This window comes from Elephas maximus, chromosome X (genome assembly GCF_024166365.1).
Source record: "Elephas maximus indicus isolate mEleMax1 chromosome X, mEleMax1 primary haplotype, whole genome shotgun sequence".
Taxonomy (NCBI): domain Eukaryota; kingdom Metazoa; phylum Chordata; class Mammalia; order Proboscidea; family Elephantidae; genus Elephas; species Elephas maximus.
Genome location: NC_064846.1, coordinates 57584959 through 57601234, shown reverse-complemented (window position 1 = coordinate 57601234; position 16276 = coordinate 57584959). Strand labels below are relative to the sequence as shown.

At 41.9% G+C, this 16276-nt stretch overlaps 1 protein-coding gene across 1 annotated transcript in view; it reads right to left on the bottom strand.

The window, feature by feature from the left end:
• The window catches only part of SYTL4 (synaptotagmin like 4), an 86238-nt gene extending 70205 nt beyond the window's left edge, over positions 1–16033 (bottom strand). The window contains exons 1-2 of the mRNA XM_049871722.1: positions 15905–16033; positions 15323–15406 (exon numbers count right to left, since the gene is read on the bottom strand). The gene's annotated coding sequence lies outside the window, so the exon portion shown is untranslated. The remainder of the gene's footprint in view (positions 1–15322; positions 15407–15904) is intronic.
• Between the last annotated feature and the right edge of the window lie 243 nt (positions 16034–16276).

Genomic DNA, 16276 nt, shown 5'->3' with positions numbered 1-16276 from the left:
AAAATATAATCTCTTTTGATAGCTCTTAGAGTTTTATGAGGATAAAATTTCTTCTGGATTGAATCTATATGGTTACATTTCAATACCAACAAATTCAGCTCATAAATGATTTGAAGAGATTCTCTCCTAAAATAATATATACTTCTCTAAAGTATGTCCCAAAAGAAAGCTAAATATCTTTTTTTTTTCCTTTTTTAATATGTCTTTGTGTTTTAGGTGAAAGTTTACATAGCAAATTAGGTTCCCATTTAACATTTTTTTTATACACCTTGTTCATTACATTGGTTACATTTCTCACAATGTGTCAACATTCTCATTATTTCCATTCTGTTCTGTTTCTGTTAATCTAGCTTCCCTGCCCCTCCCTAACTTCTCATCTTTGTTTTAGGGTAGATGTTGACTGTCTGGTCTCATACAGTTGATTGTTTAAGAGAGCACAGTATTCATGGGTGATATTGTTTATTTTATAAGCCAATTATTTGGCAGAAAGGTGACCACCAGGAGTGGCTTCAGTTCCAAGTTGAAATAGTATCTTAAGGTGATAGTCTCAGGGATCCCTCTAGTCTCTACAAGTCTAGTAAACCAAAAACCTCATTGCTGTTGAGTCGATTCTGACTCATAGTAACCCTATAGGACAGAGGAGAACTGCCACATAGGGGTTCCAAGGAGAGGCTGGTGGATTCAAACTGCTGACCTTTTGCTTAGCAGCTGTAGCTCTTAATCACTGTGCCACCAGGACTCCATCGGTCTACTAAGTCTAGCCTTTTTTAAGTAATTTGAGCTTTGTTCTACATTTTTCTCTCTTTCTATCTGGGGCCTTCTATTGTGTCCCTGGTCAGTAGTGGTACCTGGGCACCATCTAGTTCTTCAGGTCTCAGGCTAAAGGAGGCGTGGTTCACGTGGGCTATTACTCCTGTGGAGTAGTTTTTTCTTTGAGTCTTTGGTTTCCTTCATTCTCTTTTGTTTCAGATGAGTACAGACCAATAGTTGTATCTTACATGGTTACTTGTAAGATTTTGAGACACTAGACACTACTCAAACTAGGATGTAGAATATTATCATTATGAACTATGTTATGCCAATTAATCAAACTGCCCCATGAGACTATGGTCACAAGCTTTCAAACGCAGTAAACCAACCCCACGAGGTGTTTGTTATGTCTAGGAAGCATCCATAACTGTGCCCCCATTTGGTTTATTATGTATGTGAATATGTATGCAGCACACATAAACATGTATACACATATGCCTGCAGATACATCTACACACGCACACCCATTTACTCACATGTGCCTTTCTATACACATATATGCATACATCTACCTAGCCTTCAGTATGGATTACACCTCAACATAAAGAAAACAAAAATCCTCACAACTGAACCAATAAAAGCAACATCATTATAAACAGTGAAAAGATTGATGTTGTCAAGGATTTCATTTTACTTGGATCCACAATCAACACCCAGGAAGCAGCAGTCAGGAAATCAAAAGACGCACTGTATTGGGTAAATCTGCTGCAAAGGACCTCTTTAAAGTGCTGAAGAGCAAAGATGTCACCTTGAAGACTAAGGTCCACCTGACCCAAGCCATGGTGCTTTCAATCACCTCATATGCATGTGAAAGCTGGGCAATGAATAAGGAAGACAGAAGATTTGACACCTTTGAATTGTGGTGTTGGCAAAGAACATTGAATATACCATGGACTGCCAAAAGAAGGAACAAATCTGTCTTGGAAGAAGTACAACCAGAATGCTCCTTAGAAGCAAGGACGGCAAGAGTACGCCTTACATACTTTGGACATGTCAGGAGGGATCGGTCCCTGGAGAAGGACATCATGCTTGGTAAAGTATAGGGTCAGTGAAAAAGAGGAGGACCCTCAACAAAGATACATGACACAGTGGCTGCAACAATGGGCTCAAGCATAGCAACATTTGTGAGGATGGTGCAGGACCGGGCAGTGTTTCATTCTTATATATATATATATATATGTGTGTATATATATATATATAGCGTTGCTATGAGTCGGAACTGACTTGAAGGTACCTAACAACAAAATGGCTAATGATCGCGACCATCTTTTCATGTATTTGTTGGCCACCTGAATGTTCTCATTGGTGAAGTATATGTTCACGTCCTTCTTCATTTTTTGATTGGATTGCTTGTCTTTTTGTTGTGGAGTTTTCCATATATTTTAGAGATTAGACCCTTACTAGATATGTCATTGCCAAAGATTTTTCCTAGTCTGTAGGTTTTTTTACTCTCTTGGTAAAGTCTTTTGATGAGCATAAGTATTTAATTTTTAGGAGGTCTCAGTTATTTAATTTATCTTCTGCCATTCACGCATGTTTAATTTTGATAGACTATTTATGCTGAAAGTTAGGTCCCCTAATTTTGACCCTATGTTATCTTCCAAGAACTGTATAGTTTTAGCTTTACCATTTAGGTCTTTGATCAATTTTGAGTTAGTTTTTGTACATGGGAAGAGGTATGGATCCTGTTTCATTTTTCTGCATATGGATATCCAGTTTTGCCAACACCATTTGTTAAAAAGGTTCTTTCTTCCCCACTGAATGGACTTTGACCTTTTGTTGAAGATCAGCTGCCTACAGATGGGTGGATTTACTTCTGGGTTCTTAATTCTACTCCAGTGGTCTATTTGTCTGTTGCTGTACCAGTACCAGGATGTTTTGACAACCGTGGTTATAAAACAGGTTCTAAAATCAGGTAGTGTGAGGCCTCTCACTTTGTTCTTCTTCTTCAATAAGGCTTTACTTATCCAGGGCCTCTTCCGTTTCCACATAAAGTTAGTGATTTGTTTCTCGATTTCATTAAAAAATGCCTTTGGAATTTGGTTCAAGATTGCATTGTATCTGTAAATTGCTTTGGGTAGAATTGACATTTCACAATGTTGAGTCTTCCCATCCATGATCAGGTTATGTTTTTCCACATATATAGGTCTCTTTTGGTTTCTTGCAGTTTTGATTTCTTGTAGTTTATTTTGTATAGGTCTTTTACATCTCTGATTAGATTTATTCCTAAGTGTTTTATCTTCTTGGGGGCTACTGTAAATGGTATTGATTTGGCGAGTTCTTCTTCAACGTTCTCTTTGTTGGTGCAGAGGAATCCAACGGATTTTTGTGCATCAGTCTTGTACCCTGCCACTTCACTGAATCCTTCTACTAGTTTCTAAATACTTCAATATATAGATTTTTTTCCTGCAAAGTGGTTGTTTTGGGTATGTGGAAATGTGACCTTACTTTCATGATCTCTCACACTTTTTTGCCTTTTCCTCAGTAACTCCAGGTGCCTTAAACCTATCACTAATCCATATATATAGTACAAAGAAGTAAGTATAAAGGATCATAAAAACAAGACCATGTGTCCAAACACCCCACTTGGCAACGGAGAAAATGCATATATTAAACCAAATCATATTTAGTTTTTCAGCTTCCAAGACCTACACTTGAAAGTTCCTCTCACATGAGCTCACATGAGCTAGGCAGGTTCATATGAGCCCCATAAGGTGTATGGGGAGAAAACTATCATCCTCTTCTCTGGCAAAGCTCCTTTCCTTAACAGCCCAAAAGTTTAAAAAGATCTAAAACCTCTAACTAAAAGAACAGAACGTTTTAAAATCCAGGTTATTTATATGCATAAAACATGTTTTTAATGTGGCGAGAGCCAACACATTGTAATTTTTCAATAAGCCTCGTTACCCTGTATAATAACACTATTATCTGTCCTTAGTCAACAAGCTTTCATAAACCAGCAGCCCTGTAGGGAAGACCCTCTTCTCCTGCCGGGGTCACAGATGGTGGGGATTTCTAAACTGAACTCTAGCTGGCATCTGATTCTTTCTTGCAGGCCACGTCACTTAAAAATCACCCACACAGTCCCTTTAAATGAGAAATCATGATGGTTCGTGACTAATCCTGTCCACGTTCACACAGAACTGCAAATTTTATGCATTTGGTCTCTTTTTTAATTTTAGCAATGCTGTGATCTAGCTGTGGCCACAGAAACCTTAAACACAATCAAATAGCCTGTAGTTGAACTTAAATCAAACTGTATATGGGGCAGATAATTTCAAGGCATTATTTAATTAAGGCGTATAAGACATACAGTAAATGCTAATTCCTTTCAAATAAAGTATTAATAAATGTATGCAGGAGCATAAGTACACAGAAGAGCAGGTATAAATTGAGGAGTAATATATATTATAAAAGTAAAATACTAACTTACTTCAAGCTCTCTCTCTCTCCTAACCTGCTTAACCATAATTACTTTACACATTACATCAAATCCCTAGAGCAAGATTAGTACGTTATCATCAACATGTGGTCTACAGACAGAAGCATTTGTCCTTGTATTAAAAAATAAATAAATAAAACTGCTAAAATTTTCAAATTAGACTTGTTTTTTTATATTTGCTTAGGTTAGGTTTTAGGACATTTGTTTTATCTTTAATGACCCCTGTGGTGCAGCAGTTAAAGCGCTCAGCTGCTAACCGAAAGGTCTGCAGTTTGAACCCACCAGCCACTCCATGGGAGAAAGATGTGACAGTCTGCTTCCATAAAGATTTATAGCCTTGGAAACCCTACGGGGCAGTTCTACTCTGTCCTATAGGGTCGCTAGGAGTCTGAATTGACTTGACGGCAGTGTGTTTGGTTAGTGGATATGTCAGTATTAAAAATAAAACCAAAACCCCATCCCACTGCCATCAAGTCATTAGCAGCCAACCTCTTAACCACTATGCCATCAGGGCTCCAATACTAACATATAAAAAAAAATGTTAGTATAAAACATGCTGAGGGTGGAGGAGGTAAGAATTTTTATAATTCAGTTAATCTAACTTAAAATAAAGCAAGTCACTCAAAATGTCCAGATGGACTTTCCTAGCCCAGTACAAGCAAATATTTGGTTTTGGTATTATTATCAGTTCTAAGTAGAACTACATATGCAAGAATCAGCACATTAGTGAGGATGTTCTTTTATTTAAAAATTGAATAATCTCCCCCACGAGACTGTAAGCTCTGTGAGAGAAGGGATTTTTGTTTGTTTGCTTGTTTCTGTAACTTCAGTAGAAACTCTGGTGGTGTAGTGGTTAAGAGCTATGGCTGCTAACCAAAAGGTTGGCAGTTCGAATCCACCAGGCAGTCCTTGGAAACTCTATGGGGCAGTTCTACTCTGTCCTATAGGGCCACTATGAGTCAGAATCAACTTGATGGCAGTGGGTTTTTCAGTTTTCAGTGCCTAGAACACTGCCTAGCACATAATAGACATACAATAAATATTTGCCAAATGAACGTGCTGGCATCAAGAATAACATATATCATATTCAGCCACACCCAAGAGCTTATCACCCAGAACTTCTCTATCTTTGATGTCATTATTACAAATACTCCACTCTGACTATAATCCCCTATCCTTCTAATCTGTTCACTCAATGACCTCCCTTGCCCCACATCTGTTTTCAGACCTCATGGGGGAGGGGAAGTCTCCCATAGACCCTTCTCCTTTCTCCCTGTCAGCTCCTTCCTGTTTTCACTTCCTTTCCTAGACAGATTGGAATGTATTGTTTCAACTACACTGTTATCAATATCCTCAATAACCCATACTTACACTGGAAATGCCTGAAAAAAAATAATACGAGAGAGTCCAACTCTTTATGCTTGCATTGAGATTCCTGAGATCTACCAGAAGGAAAAGAATCACCATCTGTTACATCACTATCAGTATGAATTCTTGGTCGCCAAGCTCACCTCGACACTACATGATACTCCAACTGTGTTTCCCTGGTCCTAGCTTGCTCTCCTATTCTCTACAATAACCATTTCAAACCTTTCTCAAGCACTTCAAATCTCCAACCCAAACTCTCCTCCACCTGAACCCTTGCTCTAGGAGGATGAGGCCTTACCTCCCACATCACGGAGAAATATAAATATCATCAGACAACTTGCCACGAAATCTGTAAAGCTATTTTCATCTGTACCTATTCACTTTTTGTTCTTCTCTACTGTAATGCCCTTCCTCTTGTTTAAGGATAATCCCTCTACCTGGTTCTGGGTCCTCTACCATCTGGCATAAGGACTTTGTCTTGTAAGGACTTTGCTCTATCAATTATCCCCTCCTTCCCAACAGCCTTTAAAGAGGTTTAAGTGCCTCCTGAATTAAAAAAAAAAAAACAAGACATCCCTGGATCTCATGCCCTCCCTCTGCTACTGCCCTCTCTCTGCTCTTCAGAGCCAAACTTCTCTAAGGAATTGTCCATATAAACTACCTCCATTTCCTCATCTCTCCAATCACTTCTCAATCCACTAGCTTCTCATCCCCCACTCCCCTGAAATTGCTCTTATAAGGTCACCAAAACCAAACCAAGCCCATTGCTGCCAAGTCAATTCTGACTCATAGCGACCCTACAGAACAGAGTAAAATTGCCCCATAGGGTTTCCAAGGAGCAGGTGGTGGATTCAAACTGCTAACCTTTCAGTTAGCAGCCAAATGCTTAACCTCTGCGGTACCAGGGCACCACTAAGGTCACCAAGAACCTCCTAAATCCAGTGGACAGTTCTCAGTCTTTATCTCCCTAGACGTCTCTGAATCTTTAGCATCTCTAACCTTCATTTTGCAATGGAGCTGTTCCATTTCTAAAAACTTATTCTAATGATATTCAAGTAGATGCACAAATAGATATAAGGTCAACGTTTGAAACAGCAAAATATTAGAAAATAATTTAAAAAACCATCAAAAGGAAACTGATTAAATAAATTATGATACGTACACATAATTTAACACTATACAACTGTTCAAAGGAGTAGATCTATATATAGACAGTGAAAGCTTGCCACAGCATATTAAGTTAAAAAAATCACAATGAAAAACATATATATTATCATTCAATCTGTATTTTTGTATGTGTAAGTATACGGAGATTAGATGGATGGATGGAAGGAAGGGAGGGAGGGAGGAAGGAAGGAAGGAAGGAAGGAAATATTTCTACAAAAGCATGGAAAATGTCTGAAAAGAGATACAAATGTAACATTGTTACCTCTGGGGAATGGGATGAGGAGAGGAGAACAGAAGACTTAAATTTTAACTATTATTGGGTCAAGCAATAAAAACGTAGTCAGAGCCCTGGGCAGATCAACATATATATATATGAAGAGGGGGAGAGAGAGATTTATCTCAAGGAAATTGCTCATGCAGTTGTAGAGGCTGGCAAGTCCTAAGTCCGTAGGTCAGCCGTCAGGCTGGAGGCTTCTCCTGACTCATGCAGCCTCAGGGGTTGACGAATCCAAGATCAGCGGGTCAGACGGTAAGCTGCTGGCTCATGGGCTGTGGAGGCTGATGAATCCCAAGACTGGCAGGCAATATGGCAGGCAGCTAGCTCAAGTCTCATGAAACCAGAGGTCAGATGATGATGAGCCAGATGCAGGATCCAGAGTAAGCAAGCAAGCTTGGCCAGAACACCCATATATATATATATATATATATATATATATATATATATATATATATATCGGATGCAGGCCACACTCCTGAGGAAACTCCCCTTACAACTGATTGGCTGACTGCATCAGATCCTATCATGAAGGATGACTACATCATTACATAACTGACAAATTACATCATTGCATAACTGTCAGGCTACATCATTACATTACTGCCAAACCACAGAGAATCGTGGCTCAGCCAAGTCGACACACAACCATAAGCATCACAGTAGGTAAAGAAAGGAGCTCAAAGAAGATCAAAAAGAAATGACCAGCGTGTTCCCAGAGCGGAGGGAGAAGGGAGAGAAGGATGGTTAAAGGTTTTAAACGTGGGAAGAAAGATCTACTAAAAACAAGGAGAGATAAGTATCCAATAGACAAAGACCAAGTACAGAGATGGGAAGAAAAAAAAAAAGGTTCACCCTTACTGGTAATAATTTTTTTTTAATGTTTGCTTATCAACTCAGCAAAATTTAAAAGAGACAGTATTCAATTTTTAAAAAAAAGGGAACATAGGAGAGGTACTTTCATGCATTATTGACCAATGTAAATTGGTAAAATCTGTTAGAAAGCAATGTGACATTTGATTACTAAAAAGCTGAACTTCATAAAACTTATCACAAATGCAATGAAATCATTATGTGGTTCATTGTTTAACATATGCCTCTCCTGCTGAAGTAAACTCCAGGAAAAAAAAGACCTTTGTCTTATTCTCTGTTGTATCTCAAGCATCTAGTCCAGAGGCTGGGACAGTTTAGGCCCTCAGTAAATCAACCGGTACTTTCTGATAAGTTGCAAGCAAGAGTTTAAAGACACTGATACTAAAGCTATTATGATCCCTGAAGTAGTAGAGCTAAAAACAAGAAGCAGTGTAAATGCCATGGAAATTTTCCATCTCAAGAATTACTCAAGTTCAAGATAGGTTTAGTCACAGATACGAGAGCAACAGTGGTCCATCATTTCAATTATTCTTCTGCCAGCACCCTCCAATCTCCTGCCCCCCCCATATATTCCTGTCACAGCCACCTAGAAAAATCCCCTAAACTAGATGGTCCACATTCTGTTTCTACAACTGAGCTGATGAGTGCTGCTGGAGAGAATGGATACAGGGTTCTGTAAGCTGGAGTCAAGACAAATCAAGTTATCCAGGCCTTTTGTGGCTCATTATAAGGGGGTTATCTAAATGCTATACGTTTAAAGAGCTCCTTTTTCATCCATCTCAAATACCATTCCAATCCTTCACTACTATTGTCAGGTGGGACTTCCCCAAAATCCTGCCCCTCCACAGCTCCTTTGTTCTCAGCAACTTCACAGATCCTGCCCTCTTTCTCTCCCAGCTCAGTGGAAGAGCTACCTCCCTTTCTCTAAGGCCAGACTTTTCACCCCTCCTGCTTCCCTGGGGACTTTGCGTCATCAAGCTCTCCACCATCTAGACATAAATGGGCTCTTCTCTCTCCTATATTTTACAACAACAGCAACCTTTTCTGGCCCCCTGCGCCCTACTGTCTATAAGAAACACTCTCTCCTCACCATAGCCAAGCCTCTTTCAAAGTGTATACCATATTCCCTAATGGTCCTCATCACTCTCCACCCCTCTACAATCTGCCTTGTCTCCTCCTGCTGCACTGATGTTGTCACTGACCTCCTAATTGCCAAATCTAATGATCATGTTTTTTAAATGTTTTATAGTGTGTTTTATCTGATTATGAGAGGGGTACACATCATGAACAAAGTTATGACACATGACAGACTGGAGAGAGAGAGAAAAAAACTTGTACTATAGAAAAGGCAATAGGTAAACATCTCTAATAAATATAGTGTTCTTACAAACAAATTAAATACATAACCCAAAAGAAAAATGTGCAAAGGATATGAAGGAGCAAGTCTCAGGAACAATACAAACAGCTAATACACATGAAAAGATGCTCAGCCTCACTAATGGTCAGAGAAATGAAGGGTAAATCAGTTAAATACAATTTTTCACCGATCAGGTTGGCAAAAATTGAAAAGACTGTCCATCATCAGCAAGGATATGAGGGAAAGCACTCTCAGTGGTGAGAGTGTAAACTCTTTTGGGTGTCACTCTGGCGGTGCCTACTCAAATTTTTAAAAGTACATATCCCTTCACTGAGAACTTCTCCTTCTAGGGAGCTATACCACAGAAACGTGTGTGTGTGTGTGTTTTTGTGTGTGTGTGTATCCTTGAGCACTGTGCAAGAATGTTCATTGCAGCCTTGTGGTTGCTTGGAGTGGGTGATATGCAGAGGAAATGGAGACATGTGGCAGAATAAATGATATATTTTGAAGATAATGTTGACAGCACTTCCTGATGAACTGGATGTGGGGTTGGGAGAATAAGAGAAACCAAGGGTGACCCTCAGTCCTTGGACTGAGCAACTGAATGGATGATAGTGCCGTTTCACTGAGATGGGAGAGGATGAAGGGAGGGACTAGTGACAGGGGGGGAATCAGGAGTTCTGTTTCAGTTATATTATGTTTGAGATCTCTATTTGGCATCCAAGTAGAGATGCTGACTAGGCTATTGGATATATGTCTAGGACTTAGAGAAAAGGCCTAGGTTAGAGACATAAATTTTGGAGTGATCAGTGTATAGATAGACATCATTTAAAGCCATGGAGCTGGATGAGATCCTCTGGGAAGATTTTGGATGGAGAAGAATCTACAGACTGAGACCCCTGGGTCACTCCAATGTTTAGAGGAGAAAAATTTATCAGAAGACGAAACTAAGCAGAATTTTGTTGTTGTTGTTTGTTTTTTAAACAAATTTGGGAGATAAATTTATCAGAAGAGGAAACCAAGCACAATTTTGTTGTTGTTGTTTGTTTTTTAACAAATTCAAATTTCAAAAACATTAATGTTTATCAAATGGTGGAGAATCATATATTTACCACCTTAGGAAGGGTCCAACTCCTTCCAAGCCTGTCTTTTGAGGGATTCTGGCCTGGTTTTTTTCTTTTTTTTTTTTTTGGTGGGGGGTAGTCCCTGGGTGGCATGAATGGTTAAGTGCTCAGCTACTAACCATTCAAGATTGGTGGTTTGAACCCACCCAGAGGTGCCTCAGAAGAAAGGCCTGGTGGTCTGCTTCCAAAAGGTCACAGCCTTGAAAACCCTATGGAACCTGCCTACCACCATCAACTGCTCTGACTGTGATCACAATAAAGGGTCCGGACAAAGCGGGAGAAAAATGTACAACAGAATTCACAAAAAAGACCCGATTTACTGGTCTGAGAGAGACTGGAGGAACCCCTGAGACTAGGAACCCCTGAGACTAGGGACCCCAGACACCCTTCTAACTCAGAACTGAAGCCACTCCCAGAGTTCACCTTTCTGTCAAAGATTAGAGAGGCCTAGAAAACAAACAATAACACAGGTGAGGAACGTGCTCCTTAGATCAATCAAGTCTATGAAACCAAACGGACAACACCTGCCCAAAAGCAAAGATGAGATGGCAGGAAGGGACACGAAAACTGGACAAATGGAAACAGGGAACCCGGGGTAGAAAGGGGGAGAGTGCTGACACACTGTGGAGATGTCAACCAATGTCACGAAAGAATTTGTGTATAAATTTTTTGAGTGAGAAACTAATTTGCTCTGTAAACTTTCACCTAAAGTGCAGGTGCGCGCGTGCACGCACACGCGCGCACACACACACACACACACAGCCTATAGAGTGCAGTTCTACTCTGACACACATGAGGTCACCATGAGTCAGAATCAACTCCACAGCAGCTGGTTTGGTTTGGTTTGGTTTGGGGCCTTTTTTCTTTCTGAATATTTAAAAACATTTAAACAGAAAAGAGTAATTTTTTTTTCTTTTATGTTACTTAGTAGTTTCCTCACACGGCGTAATTATCCTAGTACAAAAACTGTCAAACTAAACAAGTAGCATTCATTCAGCTATGGCTTTTCTGTAAAGTTCATAACCCAATAACCACTTCATGCCTAAAGGTGTAAGAGTGACTTTATTGGGAGGCAAGAAACCTAATCTGTGGCATCTTATAAGGTCCCTGGGTGGCACAAGTAGTTTGTGATGTCTGCTAACCAAAAGATTGGTAGCTCAAACCCACCCAGCAGTGCCATGGAAGAAAGGCCTGGCAATCTGCTTCTGTAAAGATGACAGACAAGAAAACCCTACGGAGCAATGTTATTCTATAACACTTGGGGTCACTGTGAGTTAAAATCGACTCAAAGGCAACGGTCTTGGTTTTTTGGTTTTTAGAGTCTTTTCAGCTATTCACTTCCCAGACCACACAGTAACTTTTCTCCAGCATCCTACTGAGAAACCAAATGCCTGTGAAAGGCCTCAAGACATCTGATAATCCACACTGCCCGCTTCAGCACAGACCCCTTCCTACCAACAAGACCCAGTGCCGTTGAGTCGAGAAGCACAGCATTTTCACTTTTCGAAGTTTCCACCAGAGACCTATGCTTTAAAATAGGAGAGAGGAAGCGCTGCCAACTAGGTCAAAGTGGTCATCAGGAATGCAATCTCAAAGTAAAACTCAACAGAAGGAAAGCTATGTGAGAACTGGGTGTGGGGTACCCTCACAGCTGTAGGGCGATAAACTGGGTAAGCTTAGTTTCAGGTCCAGGAGAGTACAAAAGAGTGCCAATTCATATAACAGTAATGTCATTCATTAATTCATTTAACAAATATTAGTAAGTACCTAAAGAAAATTTTTTTTTTATGATGTGTCAGGCTGTCTTCTGGGTGCTGGGATCTACCAGTGAATAAAACAGACAGAAATCCCTGCCCACATGAAGTTTATGTGATAGTGGGAGGAGACAGACAATAAGAAAAATGAATAAAATACACACAGTATGCTACATTAGAGTAATAAGGTAGGGAAGGGAGATCTCGAATGTTCACGGAAGGGGTTGCAATTTTAAAAACAGCAAAGGTCTCACTGAGAAGGTGACATTTAAGTACAAACGCTTAGCTGCAGGATTTTAAGTGCCTCAGGAAGGTGTCTTTTGTAGTTTACCAGATCTCAGGTCCTTTAGGGCACTGTGTCCCCAGTTCCTAGCACAAACATTTGTTAATCCCTTGTGCTTAGGACAAATTGAGCTCTGAGATCCAGACCTTGCCCTTAAAGAAGTAACAACCTTTCAGGTGAAAAAACAACTAGGAGAGGTGTTAAGGACTCCACTGAGGTGTAAACAAAGTGCTTTAGGACACAGAAAAACCCTTTCAAGGTCCAATTACTTTCTGTTTTTTTGATACCATGTGTTTTCATTAATGGAAGCATGCTGAGTCATAAAACAAAAAACCAAACCTGTTGCTGGCTACTTGGTTCTGACTCATAGTGACCATACAGGACAGAGGAGAACTGCCCCATATGGTTTCCATGGAGTGGCTGGTGGATTCGAACTGCTGACCTTTTGGTTAGCAGCCTGAGCTCTTAACCACTGTGCCACCAGGGCTCCATGTTGAGTCGTGGAGTGTGTTTACATTTTTGGTGGATTTGAACTACCAACCCTTTGGTTAGCAGTTGTAGCACCTAACCACTATGACACCAGGGTTTCCGGTTTTCCAAATATGACACACACACAAGCAAAAAAAAAAAAAACCAAAACCCATCAGGGCTCCCTATCACACAGGAAACCATAAAAATTTTTACAAGGCTTATCTAGGGGTACAAAAGCCAAAAGGGATAAAATTTTTACCCAATCATACTTCCTGATTGCACTACCTAACTCAGAAGCCTCATACCCCAGCTATTTTGCTTCAACTAACATTTCTTTCATCTTTCTCCATTATGCAAGTCCCCACTGGAGGGCAGCAAATACTTTTAGCAGTAAAAGTATACAACCAAAGAACCTGAAAGCCGGAAAAAGTGGGTGATACACCATATATACCATGAACCATGAAGGACATAACTAGTAATTCTGCCTGGGTGTTCAGTGAAATTGTATCAAAGGAGGTGACTTTAGATAAGCCTAACCCTAACCTCCAGAGAAGCTAAATCTTGAGAGATGAATACAAATTAATGACTGGGTGTAAGTAAGGGGTGGCGTGCTAGCTTTTCAGGAAGAAGAAAAAAAAAAGGAACAATGTGAGCAAAGACCCAGAGATGGGATCATATTATCCCTGCTTTTTTTTTTTAACCATACCCATCAAGTCGATTCTGACTCATAGACGGATCCTATAGGACAGAGTAGAACTGGCCCATAGGGTTTCCAAGGAGCAGCTGATGGATTCAAACTACCAACCTTTTGGTTATCAGCCACAGCTCTTAACCACTGCACCAGGACCAGGGCTCCCTGCCTAAGGTAACCTATTCATCCCAGGATAAAACAAGCACACAGTCTCCCTCAGGCTCTCTGGCCTGGCTGTTGGGAAGTTCTTATCACCTACCGCACCCTTGTTTCTCCCCTCGCCAGCAGGAAAGGAAAATGTTGATCCAGGAGCACATCCCTAGAATCCAGGGTTACCTTCTCCTATCTTCAGGACAATCACTACTGAGCTGAGAGCCTGGGAGGTTTCATTCATCTGGGTACACTCAGGGGTGTGTGCTTATGGTGGCAACATGACAAGTGGTCCCACATTTGGAGCAAGGTGGGTAAATAAATCAGTGAAATAAGTGGTCCAGAATCACCACAGTGTATCTAAGGTAAGTTAAGGACCAAAATTTATGCTTCAGTGTGGAAGGAAAATTTTTAGTCACAGTCTTCACCCACGAGCTATTAGCATTCCTAACATCTAAGATGGTAGAGGTGGTATGACAGAGGATAGGAACACAAACTCTGTGGTCAGATGGCCCAGCTCAGCCCCTCATCAGCTGGGTGATTTGGGGCAAGGTACTCAAGCTCTCAGAGTCTTCTTTTCATCATAATATGGTTATAATTATAGTGCCTACCACATAGAGTTATCTTGAGGATTATATGAGATAGTTATGTAAAGAACTTATCACAGTGCCTGGCTCAATGAATTCTAACAACCATTATTAGTAACAGCCTTTAAGGAGAAAAAACTCAGAGAACATTCACCAGAATGCTACATACACTCACAGACCAATTACTCCAGAAGAGGCATCTAACCTCCATTTCACTCATCTGTTCTGGAGTGAGGCACCTGAAATGGTATTACCAGAAATGTTCATCCTCTGCCCAAGAAAAGCCTCACAAGCCAAGTTGGTGTTTTTTTTTTTTTATATACTAAGATTTCCAGCTGGTGCTAAATACATGTACTTATAGATCTACATACACTGCATCTGGGCCTCACCTCTGCATTAAACATTGCTCTAGCCACAGATCATCGGGGTAAACAAATTAGATCATTAATGCCTTAATGTTAATGGATTTGTGAGGGGTGCAAGAGCAGAAAAGAAGCCAGTTAAATATAGGAGATCCAGGATATACTGAAGACTAAGTTCTGCCACAAATGTACAAGGTCTAGGGTCAACCCTGCCAAAAGCAGTATTCTGGAATGCTAGGTCCTCTGGTCCAGAAGAAGCAGGGAGAAAAAGAAAAGGTTGGTTAATGAAAAGCAGGTGCCTTTTTAAGCCACCAGCGTTCAAACCAAATGATTTCACCACCAAAAAACTCCCAACCATCTCATTCAAAGTGAAGGACTGGAGGAACACCTTTTCTGCCCCATTACAAACCATCACAGGAGACAGAAACGTTCTGTGTCCCACTCTGAGGGCTCTGGAACGTTTCTCCAGGAGCAAACTCCTGAAACCTGCTTGAAGATTGGCAAGATAAAGCACTTGGGCTCCAGAGCACACAGCCCGGGTCCCCAGCCCCAAGCGCAGAGGGAGCCCACTAAGGCAGGACTCGGGGCCAACTGGCCTCCAGCCTTTACCTGCGGAGGACAAGCCGAGGCGAGGGCAGCCGACGCCGCGAGGTCCGCGGTCCGGAGTCAGGGTAGGGCAGAGACGGCCGAGCGCTGCGGGAGGAACCGACGGAAGGGTGACTCGACGCCTCCGAGGGCGCCGCTCCCGCTAGGAGCTCAGCCCTACCCCCGCCCCTAAGGCTTGCTTGCGGGAGGGGCACCGGCTCCGGCGGGCGGGAAAAGCTGGGACACTCGGTGGGAGCGGAGACCCCCAGGAGGCAGAGCCCAGAGGGCAACAGCACGCGTTAGCGACGGGTGGGCCAGGGGAAGGGGACCAGAACAGGCCTGGGAGAAAAAAAAAAAACTCGTGGGAGGGGATCGCCCCAAGCAGATCGGACTCAACGTGTGGGGGGAGCGGTCCGGAGGGGCGGACAGGGGAGAGGAGACAGGCGGTCTGCTAGGGGCAAGTATAGACAGGGAGAAGCAAAGGGGGATAGGGAAGGACGCAGGTCCCTGAGATGGGGGTGGGGGGACGCTTTGGCAGCGAATAGGGGCTGGGGGCCCAGAAGGAGCACCGGACCGAGGGCTCAGGGCCGCTGGCTGCGGACCTACCTGTCACCTGCAACAGGTGCCGCGAGAAGGCGAGACGTCCCAGTGCTGGATTCAGGGGAGGGTCTCCAGCTCCTGGAAGATTGCCACCCCGCTCTTGCGGCCGGCCCTTCTCACCCTCCAGGGAGGCGGAAAAAGCTGCAACTTTCCCTGGAGCGGGGAGGAGCTGCACTCTTAAAGGGGCCGCACAGCGCTCCGGGCTCCTAAGTAGGGGACCGCTCCCCTAAAGGGGAGCTTGGGGAGCCAGAGTCTTAAGACACTTGTAGAGTGTGTCCTCCCAGGCTAGGAAAAAAGACCTTGAGACTGAGGACAGGGGTCTAAGATTAGACATCTGTGATCACTTTCTTAGATGGTAAAATCATCTACCTCTTCCGC